The sequence below is a fragment of the Erinaceus europaeus genome, chromosome 2 (genome assembly GCF_950295315.1).
Source record: "Erinaceus europaeus chromosome 2, mEriEur2.1, whole genome shotgun sequence".
NCBI lineage: Eukaryota > Metazoa > Chordata > Mammalia > Eulipotyphla > Erinaceidae > Erinaceus > Erinaceus europaeus.
In genome coordinates this window covers 172,462,885-172,486,866 of record NC_080163.1, presented here as the reverse complement: position 1 = coordinate 172,486,866, position 23,982 = coordinate 172,462,885, and the positions used below count along the sequence as shown (strand labels likewise).

Below are 23,982 nucleotides of genomic sequence, written 5' to 3'. Positions count from 1 at the left end.
ACAAAGTTGTGTTGACTTCCTTTCATAATATAAAGTCTGTACTAATTTTGTACAGTCTTCAGTGTCAATCAAATAAAGAAAATAACTCCTAAGAATATTCACATTATTTAAAATAATACTGATGTTATTTGTGACTTACTATTTCCATAAAGAAAAAATGAGATTTTATTGCAACCGACATCTCTGTTTAGTTTAGGATAGAAGTAAGCAAAAGTTTAATCTCATTTCTGGCTGATGGCTGATGCTTGGCAGTTGTGGGGTAGAGTGGAGGAATGGAATCTGGGACTTCAAAGCCTCAGGCTTAAGAGTCTCTTTGCATAACCATTATACTGTCTGCCCCCAACCAAGTTCTTTAGAATACCTTATTTTTTGTTATTTGCCCTTTTTGCATTCTCCTAGCACTTACTGGTTGAGCTAAAAGGCTTTCATGCATGAGGCTCCAAAGTCCCCCACTACCACCACCACCAACAAGACCTGGTAAATATATATACATTTTTTACATACAAATTTGAACTCCAGAAAAGATTCCAAAAGGCTGGATTTTACTAGGAGGGAGTCATTTTCCCTTGGAGTGTGCAGAGAGAAATGTGGCAGAAGAAAGCCTTGCAGATGCTTTATGTGGGGGGACTCAGCTAGACCTCTGCTCCTCTGTCCCTCCCTGCTCCCTGGAGGACCTCCGCCTTGGGTTTCCCTTTGTGACTGTGGCAGCAAGTTCCTGTGGGAGCCCCCAGGCCCTGGCACAGCCCATGGCCTTGGCTACAGACTCTCCATCTTCCCTTGTCCTCCTTTCTCTTACTAAAACCACTTTTTAAAAATTTCTTTATTGGGGGATTCATGGTTTTCAATCGACAGTAAAATACAGTAGTCTGTCCATGCATAACATTTCTCAATTTTCCACATAACAATTCAGCCCCCACTAGATTCCTCTGCCATCATGTTCCAGGACTTAAACCCTCCCCCCCCACCACCATAGTCTTTTAATTCTGTGCAGTACACCAACTCCTACTTTTTTATTTTTAAGTTTCATTGCTTTATTGTGAATTACATTCCCTTTTTTTTTGGATAGAGACAGAAATTGAGAGCTGAGGGAAAGAGATAGGAAGAGAGAGAGACAGAGAGATACCTGCAGCCCTGTGTACCCACTCATGAAGCTTTCCCCTTTCAGGTGGGGACCGGGGGCTTGAACCCTGCTCCTTGCACAGTACCATGTGTACTCAACCAGGTGCAACACCACCTGGCCCCACATTTTTTATTTATTTTATTTTTAAATTGCCACTAAGATATTTATTAGTGATGGAGAAAGAGGAGATGACTAGAGTATCACTCTGGCACATGCAGTGGTTTCAAACTCAGGCCTTTGTATGTGAGAGCCCAACATTATTTACTGCACTACCTCCTGGGCTTCTGGTGATTTAATACTGATTAAAAAAAAAACTATATTTGTCTTCACAACATAGTTACACATCTTGACATTGGTGATTCTAGGTAAAGTGCAGCAACCCTGTGAAGTGGAGGTGGCATGGTCCTCAGGAAGTCCCGGAAGCTGCTGCTGAGCACCATTTCTGCAGAGACTGCTAAGCTGGCAGGGGGTTTAATCAAGAAAATGACATATCATCTTATTTCTTCCCAGAAACCACTGGAAAAGGAGAAGAAGACCAAGAAGCAAAATATAAAATCCCAATTTTAAAACTTATTCAACTAACATTTTAATATAAAACTATATGTGAGGGACTGAGTGGTGATACACCTGGTTGAGTGCACACATTACAGTGCACAAGGACCTGGGTTTAAGCCCCTGGTCCCCACCTGCAGGAGAAAAGTTTTGCAACTGGTGAAGCAGATCTGCAGGTGTCTCTCTCTCTCTCTCTCTTGACTCTCTCTCTCTCTCTCCCCCTCTCCTCTCAGTTTCTATCTGTCTCTATCAAATAAAGACAAAAATATAAGTAAATAAAATAAAAAGGGGCTTGGCGGTGGTGTACTGGATTCAGCACACACATTACAGTATACAAGGACCTGAGTTCAAGCCCCTGGTCCCCACCTGCAGGAGGACAGCTTCACAAGTGGTTGAGCAGGAGGGCTGCAGGCGTCTCTCTCCCTTTCTAACAACTCCTTCCCTCTTGATTTCTGGCTGTCTCTAGCCAATAAATACATACAGATAATTAAAAAATCAGCTTTTAAAAATGAGGGAGAAAAGTTTCTTTTAAGAAAAAAAGAGACTAAAAAATTTGTACATTTCTTCTTTTGATTCTCCTATGTTCTTTCAACCAACATTACCATCTTCCCGTGATAGATCAGTGAGCCAGGTGTGTCAGTGACTGTTCCGGTGACCTGAAGGCCTGACTGACTAAGATTCTGTGTCCACAGGTTGTCCAGCTGCCCTGCCTCCGCCTCCAGGTATGTATCCTCGCTCTGAGCTGACTTGTAGGCTTCACTGGTCCTCTCAGGCCTCACCTGTCAGGAATCATCTGGTGAATGCCACTCCTGTGGGAATGTTGCTGAAAGGGAAAACCTGAGTGACTACATTTAGCTTTTTGTCCCCAAATGCACAGTGAATGTTGATCACAGATAAATAGTCAGACAAAAGAAGTGGGTTTCATGACTTGAGTGAAAATACAGCTTAACTACTGCTTTATGAAATCAGATGCTATCAACAAAAATCTTGAAAAAAAATCTCAGTGATACTTTTAAAACTAGGTAACTTATCCCCCCACTCTTTTTAAACCCTGAATTGTAGCAAGACACATTTGTATGGTCAGAATTTAGTTAAAAAAGACAGACACCTGCATCCCTGCTTTACCATTCGCAAAGCTTTTCCCTGCAGTTGGAGACCAGGGCCTTGAACCCAGGTCCTTGCGCACAGTAGTGTGTCTGCTTAACCAGGTGGACCACTGCCTGGCCCCCTAAAGAGGACAGTTTCAACATAAGTGTTTAAAATTCACTGCTTGCCCAGAATTTGAAAACTGAGAAAGCCCTTGGAACTGATCCTTTAAGAAGTCTTGGGTGACATGTAGGTTTACAGAGGCAGAATTTGGACTGTAAAACAGTAAAAAGTGGTAGCTAGAAGATCTAGTGACCACTCCCGGAAGCAACCAAGAATTACCCTTTACTTAAAATTATAGAATAAGACATGGGGGCCAGGCAGTGGTGCGCCTGGTTAAACACACATTATAGTGCACAAGGACCAGGCTCCAAGCCCCTGGTCCCCACCTGCAGGGGGGAAGCTTCACAAGTGGTGAAGCAGGGCTGCAGGTGTCTCTCTGTCTCTGTAGGGGGAAAGCTTTTCCAGTGCTCCAGGTGCCTCTCTCTCTCTCCCTTTTTATCTCTCCCTTCCCTCAATTTCTCTGTCTCTATTCAATAATAAAAATATTTTTAAAAGTGATTTTAAAAAGATAAAGAAAAAATAATAAAGGGGCCTGGGCAGTAGTACACCTGGTTAAGTGCACATAGTACTAAGTATAAGAACCCAGTGAAGGATCTGGGATTGAACCCCTGGCTCCCCACTTGCAGGGGGAAGCTTCACAAGCAGTGAGGCAGGTCTGCTGGTCTCTTCCTCTCCTCTCAGTCTCTCTGATCTTTTTTTTTTATTTTTTACTTATTTAAGAAAGGAGACATTAACAAAACCATAGAATAAGAGGGGTACAATTCCCATAATCTGATCTCCACATCCCACCCCCTCCCCTGATAGCCTTCCCACTCTCTATCTCTCCGGGAGTATGGATCCAGAGTCCTTGTGGGTTGCAGAGGGTGGAAGGTCTGGCTTCTGTAATTGCTTCCCCGCTGAACATGGGCCTTGACATGGGTCGATCCATACTCCCAGTCTCTCTGTTCTATCAAATAAAAATGGCCACTAGGAGCAGTGGATTTGTAGTGCAGGCACAGAGCCCTAGCAATAACCCTGGAGGTAGAAATAAAAAGAAAATTAATTAAAATAAGACATGTGCTCATGCATGCTGACTAGGATGGTTTCTTCCTGGTAGATGGGTGTCATTTATGCACCTGTGGGAGCACATACTCAGGGACTCTGAAAGCCAAGGCCAGTGGCCACTATGGCTGCCTGATCATTATCCACAAATAACCTGTTGCATGTTGCCAGATGTAACCTCCATTTTATTAACTTCATATTAACAGTGTGCCGTTGTCCACTGGGAGAAGAAAAAGTGGTGAGTATCCCATTTCTCTTTGCTTGAGTCCACACTTGCTGTCACCCCTCACTTGAATAACATGACATGACCCATAGCCTGGAGACACATGGACGGCCAACTGCCACCAGTGCACCTGCATGGCTGCCAGGTCTGTGGACTGCAGACCCCGGGAGTGCCCTGCCCCACCCACATGTGGGGCCGGAGAGAAGGTGGTCACCTTCTCATCTAGTGATACATACCTGCTGTGACATTGGACACTATGGTGAGTCATACCAGCATGTTTGAAAAAAATTAATAAAAACTTCAGAGGGTCATATAGCATAATGGTTCAGCAAAAAGACTTATTCCTGAGGCTCCTAGGTCCCAGGTTCAAAACCCCACACCAACATAAGCCAGAACTGAACAGTTCTCAAGTCCCCATCCCCCACCTGCAGGGGGAAAGCTTTGTGAGTGTCTCTGCAGGTGTCTCTGTCTCTTTCCCTCTCTACCTCTCCTTACCCTCTCGACTTCTAGCTGCCTCTATCCAGTAAATAAAAGTAATAAAAAAATTAGAAATATTAAACCAGCATGTTTGAACTGAAGGGCCTAGTTTACTTTTGCATAACTAGGAGATATTTATTGAGCTACTTGTACTCTGTGCTTATGTGACGTTTACCATCCTAAGAGATGCTAACAGATGCTCTGTTTACTGGGTTCAAGACCCTGTTCCCACCTGCACAAGTGGTGGAGCTGTGCTGCTGGTGTCTTTCTCTCTCCCTCTCTTCTTCTGTGGCTCACCTCAAAGGGCACCAATAGGGTTGGCCATTAAGTACCGGGCATGGAGGTTCTGAGACAGTGTCCCAAAAAAACATGCATTATGACATTCAGATCTGTGAGCTGGAAATCTGTGGTTGTGACTAGAGGAAATAGGTGGCCCAATTCTCAGAGATCAGAGAAGAAAACCCAGAGAGACCAGAACCTCATGTTATGTAAATAACAGCACAACATCTTCAGGATTGGATTCTGACAACTGATTTGTCATCTTGGAAAGTTGTTTCATGTTTTGTTTTTTTTTTGCAGTGAAAATCAGATTCCTTTATTGTATCAAAGTATAATCTGAGTTTTACAAAGTATTTTCCATATATATATATATATATATATATATATATATATATATATTCTTTCTCCCTTTCTTTCTTTCTTTCTTCCCATTTTTTTTTTTACCAGAGCACTACTCAGTTCTGGATGATACTGCTGCAGGAGATTTAACCTGGTATTTTAGTGTCTCAGACATGAGAGTCTCTTTACATAACCATTAAGCCATCTACCCCACCTTTATTTTACATTTCTTAGAGGAGAATTACAATTTAACATGTTGTATAAAGGTAATATAATCTTCTAATTAATCTAAATATTGAAAGCATATAGTTGTGAGGGAAAACATTTAATTTTTTAAGGAACACTATCAAGCAATCCTAAAAAACAGACGATACTCAAGTTGATATCACTATAGTTTAACTCTTGATACTATCAAAACATCTAAAAGGTATGTGGTGGAGCTGGGAAGACAGTTAAGTGGTGTTGCTAAAAGACTTTCACTCCTGAGGCTTCACAGTTCCAGGTTCAGTCCCCAGCAGCAATATCAGCCAGAACTAAACAGTATTCTAGTAATCAACAAATAAATTAAATGAAAAATAATAGTATATAAAGAAAAAAGAGTGGGTGTCGGGTGGTAGCGCAGTGGGTTAAGCACACGTGGCCCGAAGTGCAAGGACTGGCAGAAGGATTCCTGTCCCAGCCTCCGGCTCCCCACCTACAGGGGAGTCGCTTCACAGGTGTCTGCAGGTGTCTCTCTTTCTCTCCTCCTCTCTGTCTTCCCTCCTCTCTCCATTTCTCTCTGTCCTATCCAACAATGACGACATCATCAACAAAAACAATAATAACTATGACAACAGTAAATCAAGGAAAACAAATGGGAAAATCAATAATAATAAAAAATAAAAAAGTAAAATGGAAAACATAGCCACCAGGAGCAGTGGATATGTAGTGCCAGCACCCAGCCTGGAGGCAAAAAAAAAATTTAAACTGTGAAAAAAAATATTAAGAATGGGGAGTCGGGCTGTAGCGCAGTGAGTTAAGCGGAAGCGGAGCAAAATGCAAGGACCAGCTTAAGGATCCTGGTTTGTGCCCCCAGCTCCCCACCTGCAGAGGAGTCACTTCACAGGCAGTGAAGCAGATCTGTAGGTGTCTATCTTTCTCTCCCCCTCTCTGTATTCCCCTCCTCTCTCCCTTTCTCTCTGTCCTATCCAACAACTATGACATCAGTAACAACAACAAAACAACAAGGGCAGCAAAAGGGAATACATAAATAAATATTTTAAAAAATTAAAAATATAACCCCTAGGATTTTAAATTGACAACTTATTTATCACACTGAAATTATCATCTACCCTTCCTAGTTTTTAGTTTCCAAAGGTGATCTGACTGGAGAATAGATGAGTTTGGTTTTTTATAATTATTTTCCCCTTTGTTGCCCTTTTTTAAATACTTATTTGTTGTTATTGATGATTGATGTCATTGTTGTTGGATAGGACAGAGAGAAATGGAGAGAGGAGGGAAAGACAGAGCGGGGAGAGAAAGAGAGACACCTGCAGAACCTGCTTCACTGCCTGTGAAGCAACCCCCCTGCAGGTGGGGAACCACGGGCTCCAACTTGGATCCTTATGCCACTCCTTGTGCTTTGCGCTGCCTGTGTTTAACCCACTGTGTAACAGCTAGACTCTCTGCTTTTTTCTTTTAACATAAACCTATGGTGATGTTTAGAAACTATGGAAACAGTAGGAGGTGGCTTGCAGCACTGCATAGAACTTGCTGGCAGGAGACTTGATCCTAGATGCCATGTATGCCAGAGTGATGACCTGCTTCTTACTCTCACTAATAAATATAGAAGTGCATCTACTAAAAAAGAAAATGTTTTACCTCAAGTCATTTATATGAAAAAAAAAGTTCCGATAAATAAATGTCAGTTTATTAGTCATCTTATGGTTTGATACCCAGAAATAAATACAACTTTGATTTTCAAACAAAAATTAATAATAGGGGTCAGGTGCTGGTTCACCCAGTGAAGTGCATAGTACTATGTGCAAGGATCCGGGTTTGAGCCCCTGCTCTGTGGCCCTGCTCCCCACTGGCAGGGGGGAAGCTTCACAAGCAGTGAAGCAGGTCTGCAGGTACCTCTCTGTCTCTCTCCCTCTCTGTCTCTCCCTCCTCTCTTCATTTCTCTCTGTCCTATTAAATAAAAAGTAGGAAAGAAAAAGCAAACAAACAAAAAATTATGAAGCACTCTGGGGAGCTTGAAAGGGCACACAAGGAAGAAGATAATTTGTGGATCTTGCCTTTGGTTCTCATCTGATGAGCCAGTTATTCTGTGCCATGTTACCCTTATTATTCGTTATCCTTAAATTTAGACCGTGGTGGCCAGGTGGTGGAGTGCCTGGTTGAGTGCTCACATTATAGTGCATAGGGACCCGGTTCAAGCTCCCAGTCCCCACCTTCAGGGGGAAAGCTTTGTGAGTGGTGAAGCAGTCTGCAGGTGTCTCTGTCTCTCTGCCTCTCTATCTCCCCCTCCCTTCTCAATTTCTCTGTCTCTATCCAATAATAACAACAACAACAATTCAGAGTGTGGTGGTGACTGGCTGCCTGCTTACCATAAAATAACTTTCCTTGAAACCCTGGTATAGTAGATTGTGATAAAAATAAAGATAATAATAGAAAATTAATTTACATGATAGAAGTCTACATCAAATTGGCATTTGAAATAAGAAAGCTCTTTTTTGAGGTCCCCTGTTAGGGAGCACATGAGTGGAAACAAACTGCTTCTGGAAAGCCTTGTTTTCAGTAGCTTAATTTTTTCCTTTCTTTAATTTCCTTTTCTTTTTAAACTATCTATTTATTGGATAAAGACAGCCAGAACTCGAGATGGAAGGGGGAGCGAGAGGGATGGAGAGACATAGAGACACCTGCAGCCCTGCTTAGTCACTTTTGAAGCTTTCCTCCTGCAGTGAGGATCAGGGGCTTGAACCCAGGTCCCTGTGCATTGTTATGTGTTTAACCAAGTATACCAGTGCCTGAATCTCCCCCCCCTTTTCTCTTGGCTTTTCTTTGTCTATTTTTCCTGTCTTTCTTTTTTTGCTTTTGAGCTTATTGCCAGGTTTCAGGGCCAGCACTATGAATCCACTGGTCCTGGCAGCCATTTATTTATTTATTTATTTTTGGCTAAGACTTGCATGGGTCCTTGTACTTCATACTATGTGCACTAAACCCAGTGCACCCCACCTACTCCACCCTCCCATTTGCATTCTTTTATAGGTGAGAGGAAATACAAAATAAGAGGCAAAATCTTCACCCAGCACTTTGTTTAGGCAAGAAGAAGCTCTGCAAATGTCCCCCCTCAGCTCAGAGGGAGAGGGGAGTTTCTCTGCATGTGATGCCTCTTTTTTTTTTAATTATCTATGTCTGGATTGACTGATTGATTAGACAGAAATGGAGAAATTGAGAAGGGAGGAGCATATAGAAAGGGAAAGAGATGGAGACACATGTAGCTACATTTCACCACTTGTGAAGTTTTCCCTCTGCTTGTTTGGGGCCAGGGGCTTGAACCCAGGTCCTTGTGCACTATGATGTACGCACTTAACCAGGTGCACCACCAACTGCCCCCGTTTTTTTGTCTTTTAAAGAAGCTCCCACTGATTTTTTTTTTGTATACAACTCTCTATATATGCTATTCTCTTTTAAAGTCTTATTTATAAAAAGGAAACATTGACAAGGCCATAGGATAAGAGGGGTACAGTTCCCACCACCAGAACTCCACATGCCATCCCCTCCCAATAGCTTTCCTATTCTTTATCCCTCTGGGAGTATGGACTCAGGGACATTATAGTGTGCAGAATATAGAAGGTCTGGATTCCGTAACTGCTTACATGCTGAATATAGGTGTTTACAGGTGGAATCATACTCTCAGCCTGTCTTTCTCTTTCTCTAGTGGGGCAGAGCTCTGGGGAAGTGGGCTCCAGGACACATTGGTGGAGTCGTCTGTCCAGGGAAGTCCAGTAGGCATCTTGGTAGCATCTGAAACCTGATGGCTGAAAGAAGAGTTAACATATAGAGCCAAATTGTTGACCAATCATGAACCTAAAGGCTGGAATATTGCAGATGAAGATTTGAGGTCTCTGTTTTGAAGATAGCTAGTAGGCCTATTTTAGTTCTATTCCAAAGGGTTATATATTCCAGTGGGATATTATATTCCAAAGGGATAGTATATTCCTACTGCTTTGTCCTCCTCTCAGGCAGTCTCATCGTGCAGGTAGCAGGGGTGGGTCTGGGCAAAGCCCTATTTCTTTTTCTGGCTCTGAGATTTTGAACTTTACATCCTGTCTCTAGATTCTATTCAAACTTAAGTCTGTCTCTAAACCCTAACACCATCAACACAAAATGAGTTGAGTTAGATTCTTAAAATTTATTTTGGATTTGAGTCCCCACCACACCTGCAGAGGAAAAGCTTTGTGAATGGTGAAGCAGTGCTGCAGGTCTCTCTCTCTCTCTCTCTCTCTCTTCTCCCTCTCTACTTCCCCTTTCCCTTTTGATTTCTGCTGTTACTATTCAATAAATAAAGATAATAAAATATTTTTAAATTATTATTTTTAATTTTTAAAATATTTTCCCTTTTGTTGTCCTTGTTATATTGTTGTAGTTGTTGTTATTGATGTCCTTGTAGTTGGATAGGACAGCGAGAAATGGAGAGAGGAGGGGAAGACAGAGAGGGGGAGAGAAAGATAGACACCTGCAGACCTGCTTCACTGCCTGTGAAGCAAACCCCCTGCAGTTTGAGAGCCAGTGTACTTAACCCACTGTGCTGCTGCCTGACTTCCTTTAATTTTAAGGAATTTATATTTAAAATTATATTTTGATTTGATAGAACAAGTCAGTTCATACAAGGAAAGGAGATAATGGAGAGAGAGAGAGAGAAAGCTTGCTTGTCAAGCTTTCCCCCACCCCCTAGCAGGTAGGCACTGGGGCCTTGAACCTGGTTCCTTAGTCATGGTTATGTGCATGCTCAACTGAGATCACCACCACCTGTGTCTATTTTAAAATTATTAAAGAATTTCTTAAGAATCCACTCAGCTCATCATCTGCACTATTCCAGCTTAGGTCCATGATTGGTCAATGATTTGTTTGGCTTTGAGTGTTAACTCTTTTCAACCACCAGGTTCCAGATGCTAGCATGATGCTGACCAGACTTCCCAGGACAGACAACCCCACCAGTGTGTCCTGGAGCTCTGCCTCCCAAGAGCCCTTTCCCACTAGGGAAAGAGAGAGACAAGCTGGGAGTATGGATCAACCAGTCAACGGTCATGTTCAGCGAGGAAGCAATTGCAGAGGCCAGACCTTCCATCTTCTGCATCCCACAATGACCTTGGGTCATACTCCCAGGGTTAAAGTATAAAAAAGGTATCAGGGGAGGGGATGGGATACAGAGTCTGGTGGTGGGAATTGTGTGGAGTTGTACCCCTGTGCTTTACTCAGTGTTTCCTTTTTATAAATAAAAAATTTTAAAAAGGGAGTTCGGAGGTAGTGCAGCAGGTTTAGCGCAAGTGGCACAGCATAAGGATCCTGGTTCCAGCCCCCAGCTCCCCACCTGCAGGGGTCTGGCTTCACAGTCAGTGAAGCAGGTCTGCAAGTGTCTTTCTCTCCTGGTCTTCCCTTCTTCTCTTCTTCCCTTTGTCCCAGCTGCGTCCAGTGCAGCGCCATGGAGCCCAGCGGCCTGCGCCCTAATGCCTCCTCGTCCCCATGCTGCATTGCATTGCGTCGCACCCATAGGTCCCAGCGCTGGGGCTCGACCCCGTGCTCTGAGCACCTGGCCACGACTGTGTGGAGGCCCCCCGCGTGTAAGTACTGCTGAGGACTCAGGACAGTGCTGTGCTGGACAGCCTCGGCCAGGTCCATCGTGCTGGAGCCCATCTACTGAGATTTCTCCAATTCCAAGTAAGTGGCCCCAGGGGCCCTGTGCCCTCAATGGCTTGGGTATTACCCCTGCCTGGGAAGGTGCTGGGTGGGGGGAGGGGCGAAGTCGGGGTGCAGCCACTGAGGGGCCAGAGTCCCTGGACCCTGTCCCCAGGCAGGGACACCCTAGAAGGGTGGCTGGCGCCCCCAGATCCCGCTGCTTTTGGCTTCTGGGAGCAGGAGCGCAGGGACCCCGCCAGAGAGTCTGGGCAGCTGGCCTTCCCTTTCCTTCCTGCTGGGAGAGGGGTCCTTGGGTCCCTGGGCTTCCCCAGTGTGTCCTTGCCAGCAGCTCCCAGCGCCCCGAGGGTGAGGACCCGCCCATGCAGGAGGATTCCGGACAGTGTGCCTCCTGCCCACCCCAACCGCCAGGGCAGGAGGGGACCCCGGAACCCACCAGCCTGCTGTGGCTTCAGTAGTGGCCAAGCCCAGAGAACTTTCTGGGCGCCCGCCCACCCGAAATGTGTGCCAGCTGTCCTTCCTCTCTGTGTGGCCCACGATGAGGTCCTCTTGGAAGGTGGTTTGGAATCCTGAACTTTGAGTTTGGCCTGGGGCAACATGGCGAGCCAAGCCCCCAGACTAGGGTGAAGGCTGGAGCGCCAAGCTCCCAGACTAGGGTGAAGGCTGGAGCACGGGGTGTGGGTCCAGGTTGGGGGTCTCCTGGCATTTCTAGAACTGGAGTGTTTTCTCTGCCTCTGTTTCCCTCGGAAGAGACATGCATTTCAGAGAAGTGCCCCAGGCTGGCTGGCTTGAACCCATGTGTAGCACTGGTGGTCATGTGCTGGTGGTGCAAAGCACAAGGACCAGAGTAGGGATCCCGGTTCAAACCCGACTCCCCTCTTGCAGTGGAGTCCCTTCACAAGCAGTGAAGCCCGTCTGCAGGTTTCTGTTTCTCTCCCACTCTCTGTCTTCCCCTCCTCTCTCCATTTCTCTTGTCCTATCCAACAACGACCACATCAGTAAGAACAACAATAATAGCTGAAACAAAGAAACAAACAAAACAAGGGCAACAAAAGGGAATAAATAAATAAAATATTTTAGCAATGTTGATGTCTGGGAACAGGTCTTATACTAATTTTAGCTAAAAATGCCAGAGAGAATTGTAAACCCTCCCCCAAGTTTATATTGCTCCTGCAGTTATTCACAGTGGCATTTTAGATGAATTCAAAGTGTGTTTACTACATTTTGGTGACTGGAGATAGCTCATCTGTTAGAGTGCATGCCTCCCATGTTTGAGTCCCTGCATTGGAACATCAGCACCATACATGGCCTCAGTCCCTTCATGGGTGGTGACAGGTGCTGTGATGACTCTGTCTCTCTTTCTCCAACTGCACTCTCTCTCTCTCTCTCTGAAAATTTATTTTAAATATTATACAGTTGGGCATTAGGGCCACTCAGTAGCACTGTACAGATGGCAGGGCCAGGATTATTCCCTGCAGTGATTAAAATAAATCAAGAGCCAGGGAGAGAGCATAATGGTTTTGCAAATGGCATTTATGTCAGAGGCTCCAGGGTCCCAGGTTCAAACCTTCCTACCACCATAAGCCAGATCTGAGCAGAGCTCTGAAAAAAAAAAAGAAATTAAATTCAAATAAGTCTCCTTTCTAATGAGCTCTTCCAAGGAGCCTTCCTTGTTTTTCCTCTCCACAGTGTCAGTCAGGTTTCATGTTCCACCTTTACTCCCTCACTTCCCTCTTTGTTTTTTTCTGGGTGATATTTCCAGGAGTCTAGAATCACACTGTGATTGGTGGTCTCTTCTGTTGAATTTCTGTCTTCCCCATTCAAAAGTTGGTTGCATGAGAATTGGGCCTTTTTTTTTTGTTCTCACTATAGGACACTATTTCATTTCTTCAGGAAAATAACTTAAATAGGTAGGCCAATCTGTAGGTGCAGATAAGAATTCACTAGTAGCCACTTGTGGTGGACAGTCATTAGCACCTTGGGGTCCAGAACCTGGACAGTGTTGGAAACTTCCCCTGGAAGCTGCATGGACATGTCTGAAACATACAGTCTTGCAAACCAAGGTCTCATCCAAAACTGTTAATGATGCTTGACAGAGGCAGAATGTTGAGGTGGTTGTGTGTCTAGTGGTAAATAAAAGACAGGTGTCCATCAAGCTTCCTTAACAACTAGGAAAACCACAGCCCACAGTTCTCCAGTTTAGGAACTATATAGCCCCCATTTAGAAATAGCCCAAATGCCCTATGACAGATCACTGGATAAAAAAGTTATGGGACATATACTCAATGAAATATCACTTGGAAAATAAAAAAGATGATATTGTGTCCATTGGGATAAAATGGATTATACTTAGTGGATGAGTAAGGAGGTAAGGGACAGCTTCAGAATGGTTTCACTCACATTCAGAATGTAGAGAATTAAACACACAAATGTGAAAAAAAAAAGATGTTCAGCTTTATCTGAGAATGTGGGAGAACTATAGTGGTTACCAGGGGGTGAGGTGGGGACACAGATGTTTGGTAATGGGAGCAGTGAGAAACTGTATTCCTAAATGAGGGGAAAAAGAAGAAAGGAGGAAAGAGGAAGACAGAGACAGAAGGATACAGAAAAATTAGGAATGTTATACAGGTACTAACAACTTCATTTATTGTAAGCCATTAATCCCCCCTTAAAAAAGAGATGAAGGAGGAATTCAGTAAAACATTTTTGAAATTTGAAAGTAGTGATAGAGGTGGAAAAAAAAGCTTAGGTGAGTTTAAAGGTATCATGAGCAGATAAATATATATGTCTGACTCTGTCCTTGTGAACATCCTGACCATGATACTATAATCTAGGCAAGTACTACCACTGGGTCAGTAGAACTAAAAGTCCTTTCTTATACCTGCATGTGAGGCTGCCATCATCTCACAAGCGAAATACTGGTTTTTAAAGATCAATAGCTGGGGGCACTGCTGGTCCCAGGAGGCTGTTCTGCAGTGTGTCAGTGATGTCAAGAGCCTTAGACTGTGACATCACAGCTCCAGTGGCCAAGGCTACTGCAGAATCTTCAGACTTGAGGACGAAGTTGGCAGTACTTGGGGTATTGTACTCTTACTTTACTTCAAAGTCAAGGAGTAAGAGTGAAGGATGTCTGCTTCTACCCAAAAGTCCTCAAGGCTTTCAGGGTGTCTTGGCTGGCTCTCCTGCTTGAGGTAGGCTCTCCCTGTGCTGGGTGTGGTTGTCAGAGGAGCAGGGCAGTGATGGGAAGTGCTCTGCTTCATTCCCTCTGAAACATGGGAACAGACTCTGCTGGTCTTCAGCTCTGGTTTCATGAAGAGAGAGTCCTGTTCCTGGCACTCAGTCCTGCGGAATATGAGAAAGCAGGTTAGACCTTCTTAGGCAGACACTTCTCAGGGTCCAGGGGAGGGTTTTCTGTATAAATAATGAAATGAGTAAAATAATCTGCCGTGTTTGTCAAGAACTTTCATGTTCTATTGAATTGAGTTGTCATAGCTGTTAAGACTGGACAGTCCTATTGAAGTCCACCCATAGTTCAGTATTATCTAGCCACTTCCTTGCAGTTAGAGATATGTGGATCTTTTAGTGTTATTTGCTGATTCTGATAATTTTTCCCCAAAGTGTAATAATTGCTTTAGACAAGATTGGAGTCAGTTTTCCAGATTCCTGTTACCTAAATTTTTAGACTCACCTGCAGCCACATTGCCCTCACCTCTCCACAGCTCTACATGCCATTTAATGTAACCTCTGCTAGTTCCCAGAGAACCTTCTTATTGTGTTGGAGATTTTTTATTTCTCTCTCCCTTTGTCTATTTGCTTGTTTTCTTCCTCGCAGCTCTGAGTGGCCTAGCTGCTTCCTCTTGCCCTCCCGTCTAAGATGGCGAGGCCCAGTGTCCTGACTTCAAACTGCTCCCTTCTCCATCAGTCCCTGAGCGACCTCATCTCTCACAGGGGCTCTCTATAACCCAGGGACTCCTGACTGGAAGTCTGGGTTTCTGTTTGGCAGATTAAAATAAATGACTAGCCTGTCGTGTCACTGAGGATGTCAAGCATACAAACCTGCTGTCTATTTGAGCCCTTACTGGCTGTGGTTGATGTGTTCCAGGGGGTCTTCTGAGGACTCAGCCACTTCTGAAGGAGAGTATGCTTGGGAGGGGCCCTGTGGCAGGCTGCTGCTGGCCACCACAGCCATGGTCAAAAGGGGTCACAGGAGGCAGGCGCCACAGCTGCACCTATACTCACACGTCTTGCTCATCTCTAGCTCAAAGTATGTAGATGCTCCATCTCCACGTATGACCTGGGGGTGGGGACAGTGCAGGCCATGTGGGCCAAAGCAGCACTGAATGCTGCCTCCTGGTGCCACCTCCTGGGCTGGTTGGCTGTAGTGGTTACGTTATGCATGTGCAAGGCCCCAGCAGTGCAAAAAAAAAAAATGTACATACCAGGAGGGGAGAGAGAAGGAGAGTGACTGTGACTGGAGAAGTTTCTGGCACTGGGTAGAAACAACTGGCCAGCATAAATATCAGGTCTGGTCTGTGGCACTGCATATGCTTGTGTCATGTATTATTCTCTCTCTCTGTCTCTCTCATCAGTCACCAAATGGATTTTTAAATTAGGCTACCTGGTGATCTATTCCTCTCATCCTAAATCAATACTTGAAAAAAACTGGAAATAATCTTTTTTCTTTCCTTTATGAAAAGGAATTGAATTTTTTTTCCAATTGTGTTCTTTTGTATGAAGGCCTAAAATAAACTAGCAGGTCTGAAGTAAAAAGTGCATCACTTCTATTAATTTATGAGTTTTATTTATATAGTATATACAATTAAATGTAAAAAAATATAAGTGTCAGAATTTCAGCAACAGGAAAGGATACTCATTGTTCACTGAGTGGCATTTATAAACACTGAAGTACAGAGTGCGGCCACACTGGAGCCTCAGCTCTGAGGGCTGGCTGCTTCCTGCCTTTGGTGAGATGTCTCCAGGATCAGTCATCACACACAGTGCTCAGGCCCTTCTCCCCACTCTTGCTGAGCTGCCAGATGAGGACAGAGCTGCAGGAGCAGGTCTTCATGGGCTCGGCTGGGAGTACAGGGCAGAGTGACTGAGGTCTTCTTGCTGTCTCTCCAGGTTTGAAAGCAACTTCACGATCAAGCACTCGGTGCCCCTGTGTAGCCTGTGGGTGTCTGCCTACCTGGAGAGGTCCAGGAGAGCCACCAGCAGAGACCGGAGGTCACTCATTGTAGGTTGGCCCAGGAAAAGCTTCGTGGTCACTTTCTCGTAAGACCTCCATCTTGGTTTTCCATGTGGTCATGACTTTTACATCTAAAACATTTTTATCTGGTTGTTTGTAAAGCCAATTGCTCAAGCATGAAGTCTTTGTTTTTCTCTCTCTTTCTCTTCTGAACATTTAAAGGGAAAAACAAAAGAAAGCATGGGTCATCTGGGACAGTGTAATCATGCACGAGAGGGCCAGCAGACAAAGAAAGAAAATATGGACATCAGTATTGTGTGGAGTTGATCTTGCACTGCAGGTATGTTCAGCAAAAGCAAGAGTGGCATTCCTGTCTGGAGAGGTATTTTTGCCAGTACAAGTGTAATGAAATAATGCAGATATCTGTACAGCAGTGTGGCCCTCTCTCCTGCCCTGCCCCATGGTGGTGAGTTCTGGTTTAGAGCCACCTGCCAATCAGGCAGGTGTTGGTCCCTCCTTCACATATGTACCATACTCCATTATGGATTTCTGAGGGACTTGTGGTCAGCACTCTTTATTTTCCCTTCCTTACAACTTGTGATTGGAGACAACAGCTATTTTCAAAGGTGAATTGAAATTCCATAAACTGCAGACACTTATCATGGTGAGATGGGAAATTTTACCCATGTGAGAACAACTAGACCATAAACCATCACCCTTAATCCTGCACCCACACACACACACTGTTGTTGAGTGAATCAATAGGCCCAGGTTTCCCCTTTGTATGATTCTCAAATCAAGTTTCCTTCCCTCCTTCCCCAGAGTCCTGGGCCATGGGTTCTCGGTCAGAAGTTGAGAGAAGTTGCAGATCTGGAGTTCCAGCCTCACAGACCATGTCATACTTTCCAGGGCTCCCTCACTTGCCTGAACTAAAACTCCTTACTTTCCTGAGATTTAGACTTGACTTCATAAGAATGTTCATCCACTTTGAAAAGTAGCACAGGATATTAAACATAGTAGCAACAAATACTGACTTGGGGGAAAAACAGACTAACAGCTCATCTTTTCTCCTTTCTTTTGGGTCCCTGTTGGATTTGATTAGCAGCATCTTTCTTGCTAACGACAGGGACCAGCCTGGAATGACTCCCCAGGACACCCTCCTTGTACAGAGGGAGGATGGGGCATGCATAAGTGTTTTTTTTTAATTTCTTTATTGGGGAATTAATGTTCTACATTCAGTAGTAAATACAATAGTTTGTACATGCATAACATTTCCCAGTGTTCCATATAACAATACAACCCCCACTAGGTCCTCTGTCATCCTTCTTGGATTCTCTCCACCCACCCAACCCAGAGTCTTTTATTTTGGTGCAATATGCCAATCCCAGTTCTGGTGCTACCTGTGTTTTCCTTTCTGATCTTGCTTTTCAACTTCTGCCTGACAGTGAGATCATCCCATATTCATCCTTTTGTTTCTGACTTATTTCACTTAACATGAATTTTTTCAAGGTCAATCCAAGATTGCAAGATTGGCTGAAAATGGTAAAGTCACCATTTTTTATAACTGATATATATATATATATATATATATATATATATATATATATATCATTAATTTCTCAGCCACTCATCTGTTGTTGGACACCTGGGTTGCTTCCAGGTTTTGGCTATTACAAGTTGTGCTGCCAACATATGTGTACACAGAGCTTTTTGGATGGGTGTATTGGGTTCCTTAGGATATATCCCCATGAGAGGAATTATAGGATCATAGGGTAGGTCCATTTCTAGCCTTCTGAGAGTTCTCCAGACTGTTCTCCATAGCTGGACCAATTGACATTCCCACCAGCAGTGTAGGAGGGTTCCTTTGACCCCACAGTCTCTCCAGCATTTGCTGCTGTTGCCTTTTCAGATGTATGACATTCTTAGAGGAGTGAAGTGGTATCTCATTGTTGTCTTTACTTGCATTTCTCTGACAGTCAGAGACTTGGAACATTTTTTTCCATGTGTTTCTAGACCTTTTGGATCTCTTCTGTGGTGAATAATCTGTCCATGTCCTCCCCCCATTTTTGGAAGGGGTTATTTTTTTCTTGTTGAGATTTGCAAGTTCTTTACATATTTTGGTTATTAGCCTCTTGTCTGAGGTATGGCATGTAAAGATCTTCTCCCATTCTGTCAGGGGTCTCTTGGTTTGGGTAGTAGTTTCTTTACCTGTGCAGAATCTTTTTAATTTGATGTAGTCCCATAAGTTTATACTTGACTTAGTCTTATTTTTAATTGGATTCATTTCATTGAAGGTGTCTTTAAAATTTATGTAGAAAGGGGTTCTGCCAATATTTTCCTCTAAGTATCTGATAGTTTCTGGTCTAACATCCAAGTCCTTGATCCACTTGGAATTCACTTTTGTATTTGGTGAAATATAGTGATTCAGTTTCATTCTTCTGCATGTTTCAACCCATTTTTTCCAACACCATTTGTTGAAGAGACTTTGCTTTCCCCATTTAATAGTCTGGGCACTTTTGTCAAAGATTAATTGTCCATAGGTGTGGGGGCTTACTTCTGGCCTCTCAATTCTATTGAGACACTGGTCAGTGTGTCTATTCATGTTCCAGTACCTAGCAGTTTTTATGACAAGGGCCCTATAATACAATTTGAGATCAGGGAGTGTGATGCCTCCGGTTCTGTTCTTTCTTCTCAAGATTGTTTTGGCAATTCTAGGTCTTTTCTGGCTCCAGATAAACATTTGTAGCATTTGTTCTATTCTCCTAAAAATGTGTTTGGGATCTTGATAGGAATAGCATTAAGATTGTATATGGCTGTGGGTAGTATATTCATTTTAATGGTGTTAATTCTTTCAACCCATGAGCATGGAATATCTTTCCACTTCTTTGTGTCTTTTGCAATTTCCTTGAGTAGTGACTCATAATTTTCAGTATACAAGTCTTTCACTTTTTTTTCCTTTTTTATTTAAGAAAGGAATAATTAACAAAACCGTAGGGTAGGAGAGGTACAACTCCACACAATTCCCACCACCCAATCTCCATATCCCAGCCCCTCCCCTGATAGCTTTCCCATTCTCTATCCCTCTGGGAGCATGGACCCAGGGTCATTGTGGGTTGCAGAAGGTAGAAAGTCTGGCTTCTGTAATTGCTTCCCCACTGAACATGGACATTGACTGGTCAGTCTATATTCCCAGTCTGCCTCTCTCTTTCCCTAGTAGGGTGGGTCTCTGGGGAAGCGGAGCTTCAGGACACATTGGTGGGGTCTTCAGTCCAGGGAAGCCTGGCTGACATGATGATGACATCTGGAACCTGGTGACTGAAAAGAGAGTTAACATACAAAGCCAAACAAATTGTTAAGCAATCATGGACCCAAAGCTTGGAGTAGTGGAGAGGAAGTGTTAGGGGGATACTCACTGCAAACTCTAGTGTACTTCTGCTTTCAGGTATATATTTTTGCAGTAGTTTATGGATACGTGTGAACATATGCTCTCTCTCACAGAATCTGGTGTATATCTAGGTTATGGGACTTTGTTAGAAAGTGAACCACCTGAGATGGAATTAGAGTATACTATGAAAGGAAATGTCTCACCCGAGTAATGAAGCTGAAGGGTTGTCATTCCACACATGAAGTCTCTGGACACAGTCTGAAGTGAAGCATGTTGAGGTGGCAATCGTTGTGTTGATTAGGATGTGATCGGCAGATGCAATATTATTTGATATGGATTGGGAGAGGCATACAGGAAAGTGGGTCCTATCCAAGGGTTCCAGGACTGGGGGAAGTAGAGGTTCTATAGTGGAGATGTGAGGTTCCTGCTGTCTTAGGGTTCAAAAAGACAATCAATAGTTAATGTTACCATCACATTATTTGGTAATTGGGTCGCACCCATAGGCTCCAGCGCTGGGGCCTGGGCCCTGTGCCCTGAGCGCCCAGCCAGAACTGTGCGGAGGCCCCCCATGTGGAAGTACTGCTGGGGACTCCCCAAGGTACTATGCCAGACAGCAGCCAGCAGCCAGCAGCCAGGTCCATAGTGCTGGAGCCCATCTAGTGAGATTCCTCCAATTCCAAGTAAGTGGCCCCTGGTTCCTGTGCCCTTGAAGGTTGGGTTTTGTGCCCGCCTGGGAAGGTGCTGGGTGGGGGGAGGGGCAAAGTCGGGGTACAGCCGAAGAGGGGCCAGCGCCCAAGGAACCAGTACTCTGGGCCAGGCGCACCCCTTAGAGGTGGCTGCACACACCCAGAAACCTGCAGGACCCAGTGGCCTTGAGCGGGGCGCTCCCCTGGATCAAGGCCATGCGCACCCCCGGCAGGGGGGAACCCAGGGGAGGTGTCCACGAGCCCCCAGACCCCACACTCCTGGCAGGGACACCCTGGAAGGGTGCCTGCATGCCCTCAGATTGAGCTGCTTTCAGCTTCCATGAGTGCAGGGACCCTGCAGGAGAGTCTGTGAGGTGGGCCTTCCCTTTCCTTCCTGCTGGGAGAGGGGTCCTTGGTCCCTGGGCCTCACCTAGTGTGTCAGTGCTGGTGGCTCCAAGCGCCCTGAGGGTGAGGACCCGCCAGCTCAGCTGGAGTCCGGGCAGTGCGCCTCCTGCCCACCCCAATCGCCTGGGCAGGAGGGGACCCCTGAACCCACCGACCTGGCTTCGGGAGCGACCAGTCCTAGAGAACTTTCCGCACACCCGCCCACCCGAAATGTGCGCCCATTGTCCTTGCTCTCTCTGTGGCCCACTATGAGGTCCTCGGGGAATGACTGTTAGGAATCCTGAACTTCGAGTTTGGTCTGGGGCAACATGGGGAGCCAAGCTCCCAGACTAGGGTGAAGGAGGCTGGGCACAGGGTGCAGGTCCAGGTTGGGGCTCTCCTCACACTTCTAGAACTGGAGTGTTTTCTCTGACTCTGTCTCTCTCGGAAGAGACATGCATTTCAGAGGGGTGCCCCAGGCCAGCTGCCTCCAACCCTTGTTGAGCCCTGGGCCCGGGCTGTGGACTGGGTCTGGGCTGAGGGTCTGGCACTTTGCAACCTGCTGGTCCTGGGAGGCCACAGTGAACGCCCACACCCAACCCCCCTCATGCAGGTGGCCTGGGCTTGGCAAGGCTCCATGTGTGGTGGGGGGTGGGCAGTGGTTGCCTGGGGTTCTTGTGTCTGTGGGGACAGTCCTGGGGAGACTGCAGTCTGCCTGCGCACACAGTGGGGCAGCCAGGGTGCTGGCAGGTGGGAGCTGCACTAGGAGCCCCACAGAGCCAGGCAAGAGCCGATCTTGGAGCTGGGTAGGAACCGGGCAGGAACCGTGGTTTTTTTTTTTTTTTTAAAGGAAATTAAAAAAAGGAAAAATGTTACTTATTAATACAAAAAAAGAGAAGCAGAGCATGACTATGGCACATGCAAATCTGGGGATTGAATTCAGGACTTAATTCGTACAGATCCATTGCCCTAGCCATTCTGCAATTCTAAAGTATAAATAGGTTATTTTATTTTTGTTGTTGTTGTCACCAAGGTCTCATTGTCTCCCTTTCTTTTTTTCTTGTCTATTCTTTTCCACTCTTTTTTTATTTTTATTTATTTTTCCTTTTTGTTGCCCTTGTTGCTTAACATTGTGTGGTGATTAATGTTGTTGTTGGATAGGACAGAGAGAAATGGAGAGAAGAGGGGAAGACAGAGGGGGAGAAAAAGACAGACACCTGCAGACCTGCTTCACCACCTGTGAAGGGACTCCCGGGCAGGTGGGGAGCCAGGGGCTAGAACCGCGATCTTTCCTCTGGTCCATGAGCTTTGCGCCATGTGTGCTTAACCCACTGTGCCATTGCCTGACTCCAACTGTCTCCATCTCTTAACACTTTTTAAATAAGATTATAATATAGTCCTAGCTTCGGTAGTACATATACTAAAACTGGCATGATAACAGAGAAGATTAGCATGGCCCCTGCTCAAGGATTACACACAGATTCATGAGGCATACCATATTTTTTCAAAAAAAAGATAATAAAATATATGTACACACATATAAATAATTATAATCTTTTTAAGAGCCAGTTAATGCAACCTGGGAGGTGGTTCAGTGGCAAGAGATCTAGATTTGTATGTGTGGGATCCCAGGTCTGTCTGAACTCTGGTTCTACATATGCTGAAGCTCTTTTAAAAGATTTATTAATCAGTGAGGGAGAAAGGGAGGAGAGAGAGAGAGAGAGAGGAAAAACACTATAGCATCAGTCTGGAACATGTGATGCTGGAGGTAGAATTCAGGACCTCATGCTTGAGTCCAAAACTCCAACCACTGTACCAGCCTCCAGGGCTGCAGATTGGCTTTTTTGAATAAAATCATGGTAATATTGTTCTCTTAACTGTTAATCTTTTAAGCAGTACAAAGTCATTTTAAAATTTTTTCTCAAATATTGTGCCTGGGGATCAATCCCACCCAGAACCTTGCACCTGCATGGGACAACTGAGAAGCCTCCCTGCCAGTCTCCATTCTGTATCCTTTAAGAGACATGCAAAGCACTGCTCCTCTATGCACGGAGTCCCGCCCATTGCCTACCTGTGGTGTGCACTTAGAGTGTGGAGGATCAGAAATAACTTGAATGTTTAGGCTCTCTGTGTCTGTGCCAGAAGGGGTTTGCTAAGAAGTAGTGGTTTGGAAATGTGAATTCATAGCTTCAAGTCTACCTACTGATGCTCCTCTACAATCTGAGACCATCACAGGCAAGGGATAAATATATTATTTGCGCTGTCAGTTACACTACTGCAGGCTAAAACAAGGGTAGGGAAAGTGGAACGACCAAAAGTAGGGAAAACTAAGATATCTAAATCAAAGTGACTTGTGACAGTTATTATAATGCTTACTGTTATGCAGCCCACTTTTCCAAAAATGCTACAAGGTTTACTGCAAATAACTCAAAAACATGGCTATTTTGCGCTTCCAACCCCAAAATTCTCTTTCAACCACATTCAGGTTTTACTTTAGTTTTTAAAGATTTATTTATTAGTGAGAGAATTAGGGGAGAGGAAGAAGGAGAACCGCAGCATCACTCTGACACATCTGATGCCAGAGATCAATCTTGAGACCTCACACATAAGAACCCCAAAGCTTTATCCACTGCACAACCTCCCAGACAGTGGCAGCCTTTATTTTTTTATAATTTAAAATATTATGATACTTTGCTTACTTAAGAGGCAAAAGATTTATACAATCTGAAGAGAACAAGAGTATACTTTGCTTATTTAAATGATACATACACTTTAGTAGAACTTATACATTTGAATAAAACTACATACATATGTAATTCAAAATCTAGGAAATAGAGAAAAATGAAGTGGGGGAAAAACCCTTTCCTGACCCTCGACCTTAGATTCTCTCAGAAAATATTACAGTATGGTGTTTTTAAATGAATTAATTTATTTTTCCTTTTTAGTTGCCCTTGTTTAACATTGTTGTAGTTATTGATGTTGTTGTTGTTGGATAGGACAGAGAGAAACGGAGATAGCAGGGGAAGACAGAGAGGGGGAGAGAAAGACAGATACCTGAAGACCTGCTTCACTGCTTGTGAAGTGACTTTCATGCAGGTGGGGAGCTGGGGCCAGAACCAGGTTCCTTCCGCTGGTCCTTGCACTTTGCAGTATGGTTTTGGCAGAGCTATTTATTTCTGAACCCACAAGGAGTTGTAATAA

General features: G+C 44.5%; 1 non-coding gene across 1 annotated transcript; it reads left to right on the top strand.

Moving 5' to 3' along the window:
• Positions 1–22,177: 22,177 nt before the first annotated feature.
• LOC132537254 (U6 spliceosomal RNA) lies at positions 22,178–22,285 on the top strand. Its single transcript, XR_009548715.1, has one exon. It is a non-coding gene; the product is annotated as a U6 spliceosomal RNA (small nuclear RNA).
• Positions 22,286–23,982: the final 1,697 nt, after the last annotated feature.